This window comes from Lutra lutra, chromosome 16 (assembly GCF_902655055.1).
Source record: "Lutra lutra chromosome 16, mLutLut1.2, whole genome shotgun sequence".
Classification (NCBI taxonomy): domain Eukaryota; kingdom Metazoa; phylum Chordata; class Mammalia; order Carnivora; family Mustelidae; genus Lutra; species Lutra lutra.
Window position 1 is genome coordinate 37,556,892 of NC_062293.1, and position 14,415 is coordinate 37,571,306.

The 14,415-nt window shown below is 45.9% G+C and overlaps 1 long non-coding RNA gene across 1 annotated transcript; it reads right to left on the minus strand.

Annotated features, from left to right (window-relative positions):
* Positions 1-8,196: 8,196 nt before the first annotated feature.
* LOC125087883 (uncharacterized) lies at positions 8,197-9,376 on the minus strand. The gene is made up of 2 exons (XR_007123534.1): positions 9,119-9,376; positions 8,197-8,554 (listed from the first exon to the last, which is right to left on the minus strand). It is a non-coding gene; the product is annotated as an uncharacterized LOC125087883 (long non-coding RNA).
* Positions 9,377-14,415: the final 5,039 nt, after the last annotated feature.

Sequence of the window (14,415 nt, forward strand, 5' to 3'; positions counted from 1 at the left end):
TCTTGACGTTGATAATAGGAGCATTTTTCTAGATATGTCTCATCTGGTGAAGGGGGAGGAAAAAAAGCAAAATTAAACTATTGGAACTACACCAAAATAAAAAGCTTTGTACAGTGAAGAAAACCATCAACAAAACAAAAATGCAACCTACTGAATGGGAGAAGATATTTGCAAATGATTTATCTAATAAGGAGTTAATATCCAAAATACATAAAGACCTTTTACAACTGAACACCAAAAATAACCCCAAATCATCCAGTTAAAAAAAAAAATAGGCAGAGGATCTGAGTAGACAGTTTTCCAAAACAAACATACAGAGCTGGCCAGCAAACACAAGAAAAGATGTTCATCACTCATCACCACGGAATTGCAAATAACCACCACAATGAGATTGTGACCTCAGACTGTCAGAATGGCTAAAATAAAAAACACAAGAAGTAAATTGCTAGAAGGTGGAGGGGAGACAGTAAAGTCTCCTCCAAACTGGGAGGGTACTTTGAGACCAGAAAATGAAGCAAGTTTATGAAGATATAGTTTTTCAGGTTTATAAAGTTTATGAAGATATTCTAAAGCCGGAAGTGATTGTAAAGTGAGATGGTACTTTGTGTACGGGCCTGTGTGCAGTGAGGGTTAGTTATGTTCCCCTAATTTATATGGCTCCCCAAATCCGGGTGACCAAAGAGTCGGCTAAGCCTTTATGCACAGCCTTTCTATAGAGCGAATAAGTAACAGGTGTTTTAATTCTGCGAAGGTTCTCTTGAGGACGCTGCCACTAGTCTGACTCAGCCTCAAAGCTGTTCAGTCTCTGTGTCTTTCTGTTCCATATTTTCAATTCCCAGGAGGGGAAAAGCGTCCAATTGATCAAAGATCTCAATCTGGATCATTCAGCTAATGTCAAGGAGGCAGCCTTGAGTGGAGGAGCGTGGGCATGAGAGGACAGCCTTTGGGGAGTTGCTTTGGTCTTCCCTTAGCTTCTACCTTGACTTGTGGTCATCTGGAAAGGATTCCAGGGACACGTGTGGGTTCAAGCCATACTGCCTCCGGCCCCTATAGGGACCAACCACGCTTTTGCTAAAAGGTCTCTCTTTTCCTCTGCTACTCCTAACGGGCCACATATCTTTAAGCTCAAGGTTCCAAGACTTACCTATCCTGGAAAGCAGAAAGAGGTCATATCTTATTTAGATCCACATCTGGCTGTCAAGCTGCCCTGATTTCACACCCATTTACCCCCGTCCCATCTCCTTAGTCTTGCCCGCATATTTTTGGCCATCCCAAGGTGTCCGCGTGTGCTCACCAAGCCCACTCATGGCCTTCTCATATGGCCTCCATGGTGTGCTCTGGTCTCCGCAAAGCCACTTGAGCCTGGAGGCCTGTCACTGCCCCCATTTTCAGTGTCCTCGTGGGCAAGCCACCCTGTGCAACAGAACACTCTCTCCAAGTAGTTCCAAAGCTAGAAATCCCCCCAGGTGCCAAATGGTGCCTTGTTTCCATTAGTCTTCACTTGGTCACACCACGTTCTGGATAGCAGTGGAGAGACTGCCTCTCACTTCCCAAGCTCAAAAGTCCTGTGAAATATTGAGTAGAGAGGACAGGTAGAAAGCCAGTTCCTGCATCTCTCCCACCTATCTCTGACATGGCCACCCCAGACTTTCTAGCAGCATCTCCCACCCGATTCATGTAGACCATCTCCTAGGAAAGCATGGCTGGGGCTTTTCAGACCAGGCAGTCAGGGGCTCCACTGGGTGTCATCTAGCCTTAAGAGAATGAGGAGTGGCCTGGGACAGGCTCACCCCGAGGGAGAGAAAGGGACTAGAGAATTCAAAACAGTAAAACTCGGCTGTGGTTGCCAGAGGGGAAGGCAATCTGGCTTGGGGACCATAACCTAGATTTGTCCCCAGTCCTTACAGATTATGCCTGAGCCTGTGGGACCATGGGACTGTGAGGAAAAAAAGCAACACAAAACCCTCAGCCTCCGGTTTCTACTTCCTTCTGCCCTTCCGAGGTTAATGGGCAGTTGTTACCTGTGATCTCTCAGCCTTGGAGAAACTCCAGTTCCATGCTTAGAGAAGACAACCTGTCCACTCTGTTGTTTAAAGTCTTGGTTCCTTGAAGGTGAAGCAGGACTGAAGGACACTGACCTCCCCCATGCCTGCAGAGCAGGGCCAGGGTGTGTCTCTGGAAGCTGAGGAGGCCTGCAGGCACCTGGCCAAGGATAACACACACCTGTGGGTGCCGCCTTCCCAAACAAGCTCTTTGCACCAACGGCAATAGCCTTCCCCAATAAGCAGGCAAGGCCGCCAACAGTTAAGAGCTGCTGTGAGCAAACAGAAGACCACGGAGTAGGGTGAGTAGAGCTAAGCTCTAGGGAGCACCTTATCCACACCCAGAACCGAATGGGCTATACCTCATTGCGCCAACCCAACCATGGCACCATATTGAGCACCTCCAAGTCCCAGATCAGGACACGGACACGGCTCGACTCATTCAGAACTACTGAGGGACTTCGTTGCAGGGCTGGGTAGAGATACACTAGTTCTGTCTAACTTCTCAGGTCACGCTGTTTCTTCCACACCACCTCTTGCCTTTTCCTCTACTGCTCATCCCCACCCAGGCTCCGGAGCACCTCTCCACCCTGTTCCCCCTCCAGAGGGACCACTGTTGTAAATTCTTGAGTTTCCCTCTAGAGATAGTTCCCCCCCTCTCTGTACCCAATAATATTATGAAAATATTTTAATTTAATGCTTGGATTAATGTCAAGGTCATTTGGAATGTATATTTGGGCAGATACGTATCTGGTTAAATTCAAGATACATACCTGAGCTGTTTTCTGATCTTCTGATCAGACAACTTTTTTTCGATCCACTTTATTTCTTATTTTACCTTGTGGCATATAATTGTATACTAATTGGAGAGATGAGCAATTAAATGCTTGCATCTCCTAATAGCAAGAGTCTTTTTTTTTTTTTTAAGTAGGGTCCACACCCGTGTGGGGCTGGAACTCATGATCCAGAGACCAAGAGTCCCACGCTCCACCAACTGAGCCAGCCAGGTGCCCCAGGAGTCATTTTTAAGGGTACACATGGTTCCATGAATACACATGTCTATTCATCAGGAACTTACCCTCAGTCGCAGTCATCTGCATGTCCTTCTGATACATGTTAGCAGAACATGATTTGGTGGGGAGAAAGCAACAGTTGTGAACTTTGCATTCTCTCAAAGGAGTGCAACCATTCTTCCGTAACTTAGTCTCCCAGAAATAGTAGATGGATTGCTATATTTCCTCAGATTGAAATTTCTCACTCTGGGGGCGCCTGGGTGGCTCAGCGGGTTAAGCCTCTGCCTTCGGCTCAGGTCATGATCCCAGGGTCTTGGGATTGAGCCCCGCGTCAGGCTCTCTGCTCAGCAGGGAGCCTGCTTCCCCCCTCTCTCTCTGCCTCTTTGCCTCCTTGTGGTCTCTGTCAAATAAATAAATAAAATCTTAAAAAAAAAAAGAAATTTCTCACTCTGTGTTTACTCTGGGCATTTATCTCCCATCAGCCTGTAACATAGTAACATTGATTGGTACAAGTAATGTAATACTCGTGTCATCTGATTTCATTCCCTTGTACTGCGGACATTAGTATTCAATCTAAAGGGATACAATTATGTCAAGGGCTCTCTGGTCTTGTTTTACATTTGTTTCATATTCATGGAATATGTACAGCAGATCTCTTTTTGCAGAGCAAAACTTTATTTTGTTGGTGCTAACTAGAATGAAATAAACAAATATGAGGCTGATATAAATGTAACCTTTTAATTTTTTTTATTTTACAAATAATCATTGTATAAATGTTGAAAAATTTGGAAATGTATAAGGAGAAAAATGAAAATCATCCAACCTAAACAGACGTTTCTCCAAGGAAGACATACAGATGGCCAACAGGTACTTGAAAAGGGGCCCAATATCACTAGTCATCAGGAAAATACAGATCAAAACCACAATGAGATATTGTCTCACACCCATTAGAAGGTCTATTATCAAAAAAGAAATGAACAACAAAAAAAAGATGACAGGTGTTGGAGAGGATGTGGAAAAAAGAAATCCTTGAAAATTGTTGGTGAGAATGTAAACTGGTATGGCCACAGTGGAAAACAGTATGGGGTTCCTCAAAAAATTAAAAGTAGAACTACCGTATGATCCAGTGATCCAACTTCTGAGTATACAGCCAAAAAGAAAGGGAAGTGGTACCTTGAAGAACTATCCACACTCTTATGTTCTTTGAAGCATTATTCACAATAACCAAGATAGGAATCAACCAAAATGTCTGTCTACAGATGAACAGATAAAGAGGTCACACACACACACACATACACACACACACACACAATATTATTTAGATGTGATCGCTTTTTTTTTCTTTTCAGCGTAACAGTATTCATTGTTTTTGCACCACACCCAGTGCTCAGTGCAATCCCTGCCCTCTCTAATATTCACCACCTGGTTCCCCCAACCTCCCACCACCCGCCCCTTCAAAACCCTCAGATTGTTTTGCAGAGTCCATAGCCTCTCATGGTTCACCTCCCCTTCCAATTTCCCTCAACTCCCTTCTCCTCTCCATCTCCCCTCGTCCTCCATGCTATTTGTTATGCTCCACAAATAAGAGAAACCATATGATAATTGACTCTCTGCTTGACTTATTTCACTCAGCATAATCTCTTCCAGTTCCGTCCATGTTGCTACAAAAGTTGGATGCGATCGCTTTTTTATAGAATTTGTTATGTAAATCTTTTTGCAAGGGAAAGGGAAGGATTAGAACATGCTACCAGAGCTAAGAAATATAGGAATTCATTTGTGTTAGATCGTAAACCATGATATGGTAAACCGGATATGATTTCCTGAAATCATATCTTTCTGCATTTTTCTGCATCTAGACTAAGGGTCAACAGATGTTTTCTGTAAAGGGCAGACAGTAAGTATTTTAGGCTTTGCAGGTCATTTTCTCTGTCCCAGCTACTCAACTCTAAAGCTGTAGGGCAAGAGCAGCCAGAGACGATGTATAAACTGGTAAGTATGGTTATATTCAAATAAAATTCCATATAATTTCACTTGTCACTCAATATCGTTCATGTCGAGTGTAAAGACTAGTCATAGCTCATGGGCTATACACAGAACCAGATGGGGGCTAGATTTGGCCTATGGGCTGGAGTTGGTGGATCCCTGATCCAAACTATCTGAAAACAAATTAAAAAATCAAAGTTGTCATTGTCTGTCAATATTTTGGCAGTTTAAAAATAAAGCTATTTTGAATGAAGAGTTTGAAAACGTGTTTTAAGAGAAAAAAGTCCAAACTTGCTTTCAGGTATTATTCCATTTGTCTGCCTCTCCTCCCTCCCGAAGAGCTTCCCATGGCCTTGGCCATGGCTAAATCCCTGCAGGCTGCTCAGTCAGGTGTGGCAAGTTCACACCGAGAGCTGTTCAGAATCGGGTACCCTTGGAAGCCTGGACAGAACGGGAAAATCCAGTCTGCGTGGCAAAGGTCGGAGTCAGAAAGGGGGACCACAGAAGGAGACCCCAGGTCCCAGCAGGGCCAAGCAGAATCCTTGTCAGGAGTGCACAGGGATGGCGGGGGGGATCACATCCTGGTTCTAGAGTCATTGTGTAGTTGACCCAGACTCTTGTTTTTGCCAGGGCTTTTTTGGAAGATGCAAATTTGATTCAGCAGCTCAGTCCCTGAGCCCAGACTTGGTGCTCACTAAGCCAACCCTCCATCTCCCTCCTTCCCCGTGGAGACTGAGCCGAGAGTTCTACTGGTCCCCAGAACAAACACTGTGGACCCGCTTACACTTAGAGACTCAGAGTAATACCCAGATGCCAGTAAGGACAGAGGAAGGAACTCGAGAGAGACGCCTCACTTTGTCCTCTCAGAGTCATCAGAATTATTTTCAGGGCTCCACAGGCATGCATCTTAATATTTTATGCTACTTATGATACCACTAGTCCAGAGAGAGCCCCTTGGAAACTTTAAATAGTGAAAACTTCCAATTAGATGATGCCAGCACAGTACTATTCTGGATTAGGGATTTTAAGATAAAGATTTTCTGTATAAAGCTTTACCCCTTGGAAACTTTAGCACTTGAGTAATTGAAATAGAGCATTTCTCCCAGGGTGGTAGTTCCAAAGATAAAGAACAACGAGGAAAACTTGTGGAAGAGCCTGCACTTTTGTGACCTGGAGGGTGTGCGATGTACCTTCGTTGGCGGGAGGGGGTGGGGGGGTGGATAGCCAGATACCTTTCCATCTACATGACCATCATTGCTGCTGACATAAAACACAGATTTACCACGACTCTTGCCCCGTTTAAACGCCTATCACAGAGCCCCGCTCACACTCTGAGTGGTCTGTTTAAGATGTTCCAGAATCTGTCTTGATCCTCCTTTTGTAGATTTCTCTCTGCCACTACCCCCAGCAAGTCTCCGCTGCCTCATGTGCTCTAAACCCCCATCGCTTTGAGACATCTGGGGCCACGTCCTGCTGCTCCTTCTGTGCGGCTTGCTCTTCTTTACTCTCTGTTAAATCCTGCTCTCTGTCAAAATCTAGCTCAGACTATTACCACCTTTCTGAAGACACTGCATGCCAGTTTCCATGCTAGGATACTGATGATTTCAGTTGCCTTCAGCTTCCAACTAGACCTGTTTATGAGACCCAGACTGTTGTCATTTCCCTGAGCATACCTGGCCTGGGTTCACGCCTGACACCAGTGTTCACACAAATTAATGCTTGCGAATGCAAGCCAAAGAACCAATTCTGACCAACCTGAGAGAGCAGGAATTTTGGAAAGATATTATTAGGCAGCTCACAGAAACAGCAGGAAAGACTGGGGAAGCAGGCTCAGGAAAGTATCAGGAGCTAAAATAAGGCAAGTAACAACAACACAACCATGCACGGGTCACAGCAACAGTGTGGTTAGGATGTTATCACTGGCACCTCTGCTGTTGTGAATTGTTCCCAACGACCCCTAAGTCTTAGTGCCACTCCCTATAAATCTACATGGTCAGAAAGAAGCATCCTAATTCCAAGCCCTACTTCCAGAAGTAGAGAGAGAATGTGTCTAGCTCATATCAATTTCCATGGAGATTTCCCCCCCAAAATAAAAGAGGGGGTTGATGCAGAAGAGAAAAATGAGAAGTTCCCAAAAGAACACAAATAGCTTTCTAGGGTCTTCAGAACCAACTGGATATGTACATGGAAATTGGAGGATGCTATTCTCAAGTATCTTAGCACGGGAGGGTCATACCTTGGCATTCAGAATGACAGATAAGAGGTGAGATTGTTGAGAATATTTTAAGGGTATACTCATGAACCCCCATAAATGACCAAATGAGACTGGAGCATGGAGACGTTTGGGACAGGGATGACTAAGCAGTAAAAGAAGACACCAGTGCTAATACACCCTCATTGCGATGCACAGGCTGATGAGGCCATTAGACACCGGGGTCATAAGATGTACTATATGGGAAGCAAGAGCAGGGAAGACCAAGACAAGCAGATATGGGAGACGTAACTCAGCAGGCTAAGTTGTAGAATCTAGACAGAAGGAGGTAAACTCTGGGGGATGGAACAGTCAGCTCAAAACATCTTCCTTTTGTCTGGACTTCTCTGGGAGACCTAGGTTTATCCTCTACTTAGATAACATCGGAAACAAAGGTTGTACCCCCAGAGCCTACCTCCTAACTGTATCATTACTCTTCATCACTCCAGGCAGGAGCTGGCACTTCCCAACTCAAAGCCACTTAAAGTCCCATGCCTCAAGGGTCAGGGTCACTTTCCTGGATTCAGGCATCCAGTCCTGCTAGATACCAGTGCTTTCCCTTAGAATGGAATATTTCCACACTTGCTCCTTCCCCGGCTCCTTCTGAGTCTTGCCCTAATAAAGGCTGCTCCAATAGGCCTGCTGTGTGCTACCTGGTCATTAATTTTTATGCTTGACCAAATTCATATTCCCAAGATGCTGCAGAAAATATTATTGTGCCACTTGCTCTGCCTGAAGTCACAGATGTGGAAGGAGGAAAGGAACTAGCTGGGACAGCCTTCCCCTGACCTGTTGGTATTCTGAAGGCCTTGTATTCATGGACTCCCTGCCTGTGCACACTTAGAGTCCTGCTAACCCACCGGGCGTCCACCACGATGCCCAGAAAGGAAGAATAATGCAGCCAGGATAATGCCACAGGTACAGTTTATTTTGGACACAAGCTCTTTAGAAAGCAGTCCCTCCACCACTTTAGATATTCTACTTCCAGGGCTAAAATCCCAGGGATGGGTGTTAGCCAGGAATGGACTGTGGGAGAGTCTTCTTAGTGCCAAGCATCAGATTCGTGGATTCACGAGAAATCTCCTGGCGCTGGGATCCAGGCATGCTTAACGAATGTTAAGGGACAGGATACTTGCAGACGTGACCACATCCATTGCTGCAGCATTTCATCCCCCTGGGACACGACTGATCTCCCGAGCACATTTCAGCGCAAATCCCAAGGACTCCTTCAGGCACCTCTGGGCAGACACTGGCTCTTTCTTGCCCTGCAACATACAATGGCTTCTGTGGGGTCTGGAGAGGTTACTAAGAACGAAGCTCTCATGGCCAGTTCTTCCTTCATGTTCTTGATGCCCCCTTCAACCTCGGTGGCTACATGCTCACTTTTAGGCCCCTATTTTACAGCTTGGCCCTAGGGAGAATGTTCTCCCTGCTCCAAAGGCTGCACAGTCCCAGTGGGCAAGAAACTGGCACTGTCATAACCCTCTTTATTCCACTTCATTAGAAAATCTCTGATCACAGATAGCCACCTCCCTACCTCTCACCTATGTCGTGTTCATCCCCGAACTACTCCTTTGTGGCATCCCCATCCAGGGCACGTCTCCCAGCTAGAGAGAAGCCCCTTCTAATCAGACCCAACCCAATATGATAAGAAGAATGAGAAATTCAGGATGACTGTTCCTGTAAGTCAAAGAAAACAGGTCTGCTGAATGCCCAATCTCCATTCTATAGCGGACGCACTGCCTGCTTCTGTGCCAAACCATTCCTGGGTCGGAAGCTGGGCTCTGGGTCTTCTCTGCTCTTGGGTAGAATCCCCTCAGCATCCTCACCTCTGAAAGGAGGTCTCCAAGCGCAGGCCAGCTCCACTCCCACGGAGACGAAAGCCATCAGAACAAGGACTGCACCTGTCTTCATGCTGCCTTTGATGTGATGCACTCAAGGAATCCAGCTCCAATTTCTACGGTCAGGGTCAGCAGAAGGGAGGGCGGGGCCAGAAGCAGTAGAACAAGACAAGTCTGTGGAAAGGTAAGCTGTCTAGGGACTGTCCCCTGCTGCTCTAGTTCCTTCATTCTGTTTCACAACCGGTTTCCCTCCTGGTTAGGGGGTGGTTTCTTAAAGATGCAAATGCAAAAGGAAAGCTTAACACACCTTTTAGGCCTCTGTTCATTGTTCTGTTACAACTTGGCACTGGTTTACCTGGTGCCCTTAGGAACTGGGGCCAAAGAAAACAATTGTGAAATTCAGAACTTCAGAGTGAGACCTTGAACTATGAGGGCATGAGGAATTATATGCCTGGGCCCATCTGGGGCCCCTGGGAATCCAGATATGGCTAAATGCTTCCAGATATGGCTAAATGTTTCTTCCAACAGATGGTTGAATGTGTGCTTTGGAGCTACATCTAGGACTGAGATCCCTGAACAGGTATGAAAGGTGAGGCACCTCTTCACCAGAAGGTAGTAACAGGTGGCTGTGAAGTCACTCTTCCAAGGTAATCAATGTTCAAAGATCCCAGCTGGCCAGGCCTTTGGGGGTTGAGAGACAGGATCCATCTTGAGTGTCGGTGGCCTCTGACATCTTCTGGTCTGGAAGCAGAGGTTCCTTGAGAGAGGGCTGTGTGGGTGAGCAGGGTGAGCTGAACACAGGACAGTACTAAGTGTTCAAAGGGGTCGGAGTAAGAGATCCTCCCTCTTTCCTACACCAGTTACAGGATCTCAAAGAAAGGGGCATAGGGTTAAAACCCCAATGACTGGGGGAACGAAGACAAAGTCTGCTTTGTCCTTGGTGGTCAGGGTGGGACCAGCACCTCCTGGCCGCCTCTGGGGAGGCCTGGATGAGGAACCCTATGATCAGAGAAATACTAAGCCAGCCCAGAGTCAGAGGAGGGCTCTCACACCCAGCTCACACCCAGCATCTCATAATCTTTGGATGCCCAATGGGCGCAAACATCAGGAATGACTCTTCAGTCTGGAGGAGGGACAGGGAACCTGGAGAGGACAGGGAAGCTCATTACAGGGCAGAGATCAATGAACCCGGGCAGCACAGAGCACAGAAAGAGCAAGCCCAGATCCAGTCCCTAAGGGGCTGGCCAGATCCCAGGCTGCTGGTAGCGTGGCCTGGGTGAGTGTCTGGAGCCCGGCCAGACAGCCCCAAAGAACTTGCAGCAGAAGCCTCCAGTATGCTGGTGGCAAGGGGAGGACTCTCTTTTCTCCTCTAAAAGGGACCTGAACATGACCCTAATCATCTACCAACATAATCTTCGAAAGTTCATTTTTACGGAACAAACACATGCATTAGTGCTTGTGATCAATGATTCAGACAATCAGATATATATACTTAAATGTTAGTGGTTTGTTGTGTATTTTTCTGAGGTCTTCATCTATGCTTTTATAAACACACATATGTGTATAAACAAATACATCATTTTTTGGCAGAAATAAAGTTATACATATTATTTTGCTTTGCCTCGATGTCTTAGAGAGCTTTCTGGGTATCTTTTTTTCTTTTTGTAAAATAACTACTATCTAAAATTCCATTAATGAATGGTTCATAATTTATTTAGCCAAGATTCAATTGTTGAACATTTAAATGGTTTTTGGTGGAGTTGGGCTTTTTTTCTGGTTATTATAAACAATGTGCTACTTATATACATCATACACTTTATATGTACTTCTTTGTTTATATATGTCAGTATTTCCCTCAGATTAGATGCCTAAGCATGGAAATACAAAAACTTCATTTCCTGTAGGTTTGGAAGATATTGCCAGATTGTCCTCCTAAAAGACCACACAACTTACACTTCCTCCCATAATGGAAGAGACATCGATTCCTCCCAAACTAACCCAATACATTTGTAATCTTGCTTCCTTGAGTTAAATTTTTTAAAGAATTTATTTATGTATTTATTTATTTATTTATTTATTTGAGAGAGCATGAGCAAGGAGGGAGAGAGAGAATCTAAAGCAGACTCCACACTGAGCACAGAGCCCAATGTAGGACTCAATCTCACGACCCTGAGACCATGGCCTGAGCCAAAATCAAGAGCTGGAAGCTTAAGTGACAGGGCCACCGATGTGCCCCTTCAAGTTAAATATTTAATGGACTGTTTCAAGCTGTGCGTTCCTATACCCCCCATTGCATATGTCCCATTTGGGAATGTGGAGCAGGGAAGTCTCACCACAGTCATGAAGAAACATTTAATTAATGGAAATTACATAAAACAATATAATCTGGTGTTGACCACTCCGAGTTTCTAGTAAGAAGCAAAGGGTAATGATGGCCTGAGACAGTTCTGCAATAGCATGCACATCAATATTGGCAGTTGTGAGGTTGCTAAGAAGGGCCTCTTCCATAATGATGGGAGGACTTGACCTTCCTTAAGCAGGACTGTTTCTCAGGCCCTGTGCTTGCTCCCCATCCGTCTTCTCACCCATCTCACCAAAGCCTCACAAACCTGTGGGGTTACCTCCGTTGGCATCCCTATGTCACAAATGAAGAGTCTGAGACTCGCAGAAAGTCCCTGCATTGCAAACACTCCAAGCCCACCGCGGAATCTCCAATGGTGGGGTCCAAAAAAGCTCTCCAGATGCCTGTCATGTACATCGATGGGAGGAACACATCACCCACCTGATAAAACCTGATTTCTTTGCGACAAACAAAACAATGTCCCTACTGCTCCAGGGATGATCACGAATCTGGGGATTTAGCAAGTCCTTATGACACACTATCACTTGAAAGGGCCAGGTGCCTGCAGCAGCTGTCAGACATACATAAAAAATTAAGGGAAAAGACTAAGTATAGACATTGGGAATTACTCAGAAGTCCTCAGTCTGCAAAACCCAGCCTTTTACCTGTAGCCATCAGAGTTTTATTCCTTGGGGTGTGTGTGTGTGTGTGTGTGTGTGTGTGTGTGTGCCTGTGTTTCAGGGTGGCAAGTAAGACCTTGAAGTATAGGCACTTCCATGTCTAGACTCCTAAATTGACTAGAATTCCATTTTTCCTAGAATTCCATATCCCAAAGAGTCATTTCTCATCCCTGCCAAATCCTTCAAACACCTAACTGCATGCTCAGCCCACCAGCCCCAGACCTTGCTCACGGTGCAGCTTTGTCCTATGGCATGACAAGCCGAGGGTGAACAACAACACATTTTGTTATAGAGCATAAGACTTGGCTAGGACAGAGATGAGGACATTTTAAGTCCAATGGCACAGAACCAGCCAAGGAAGTCTCTTTTCAAAAGCTCAAGGAAGGGGCACCTGGGTGGCTCAGTGGGTTAAAGCCTCTGCCTTCGGCTCAGGTCATGATCTCAAGGTCCTGGGATCGAGCCCCGCATTGGGCTCTCTGCTCAGTGGAGAGCCTGCTTCCTCCTCTCTCTCTCTCTCTCTGCCGGCCTCTGCCTACATGTGATCTCTGTCTGTCAAATAAATAAATAAAATCTTTAAAAAAAAAAAAAAGCTCAAGGAAGTGTTTTGTGTCAGAACTGAAGTTGTCCAGCTGGCAAGAACTTTGTAAATCCAGAAGTGTAGGTGTGCCTGGATGGCTCAGTTGGTTAAGTGTCTGATTTCTTATTTCAGCTCAGGTCATGATCTCGGGGTCAGATCTCCACTCAATGTGGAGTCTGCTTGGGATTCTCTCTTTCCCTTTCCCTCTGCCCTGCCCCTCACTCTTTTTCTCTCTAAAATAAATAAATAAAATCTTAAAAAAAAAAAAGGGGGGAGGGGGAGAAGAAGAAGACGAGGGGAGTCCCCAAGCCATTCTGTTAGGATCAAGCCTGTCTTCTCCTTAAAAAAAAAAAAAAAAAAAAAAAGATGTACTCTTTTCTTCTGAATATATATAGTTCACACAATTTTCATATATCTAAAAATGAAACTATTTTTTTTATTTTATTCATTCATTTGACAGACAGAGATCACAAGTAGGCAGAGAGGCAGGCGGGCGGTGGGGGAGCAGGCTCCCTGCTGAGCAGAGAGCCCAATGTGGGGCTTGATCCCAGGACCCTGAGATCATGACCTGAGCCGAAGGCAGAGGCTTAACCTACTGAGCCACCCAGGCGCCCCTGAAACTATTTAAAATATAGAAAAATGCATTCATCAATTTGTCTCTCAATTCCTACATCTTTTTCCATTTTCCTGTCTGCATGGACTCTATGGGAACCCAAGAGGAGAGGCATTTAGAAGGGAGGACAGGGGGAGACACCTGGAAAAGAGAGAGAGGACGAAGTCCTCAGGTCTGTGCAAGGTGTGTATGGAAAGCCACTCAGAACCACCATGTAGCCGCCGGGCTCAGCCAGCAGGAAGAACTGTGGTTTCTTCCTACCATCTGTGGCTCAGTTTATATCCTCGGTCACTGTTTCTGCTGGGTCAGCTCCTGGCCACCTAGGAGGAAAATGTGTATGTCATGGGAACATAACAGAAGAGTCTGGGATGGAGTGGGATGGGGAGAGAACACAGAACTTGCATGAACTGGAACATGAAGAAACAGAGCCCCCCCCCCCAAACTGGAGAGAGAAATGGGGGACACAGACATTGCAAAAGAGTAGGTTTCTGGTCTGTACCCAGAAACCTGGTAAAATAAGTGGAAAGTCAGATACCAACTCCCTGACCTCAGGCTAAGAAAGGAAGTTTCATGAAGAAAGGAGAACGGAAGAACCAGTCCCTTATTGTGCAACAAGTGAAGACCCACATTGCCCCATGGAGAGGATCCCACCCTGTCGTCGGTAATTCCAGGCTGAAGCACTTCTTCACCAGGGTTTTCGGGTCTCCTTCCACCCTCCCTGGAGCTCTGGCCTCCGACGAGCTGAATTCCTCCCTTCCAGTTTGCGCAGGGGCAGGGAAGTGTGGGGAAAAGGGCTCTATGTGAAAGAGGAGACCCAGATTCTGGCCCGAACTCTGCCCTCTCTAATGTTGAAAAAAGAGACGAATTGGGGCTCCGCTCTGGGCTTCATTTGACAAATAAGAGGATGGACTCCTCCAGATAGGAATCCAAAACCCCTCTCCCCCCACCGATACCCCCAGAAGGCCACGGTGTCTCAAGAAGAGGCAGGCTTCCTCTTAACCTAGCTGGCAGGTTTGTACCCTTGGTGAAGTTTCAGCCTTCTCGTTTAGCTGCTACAGCAGACCCTCCTCTGGA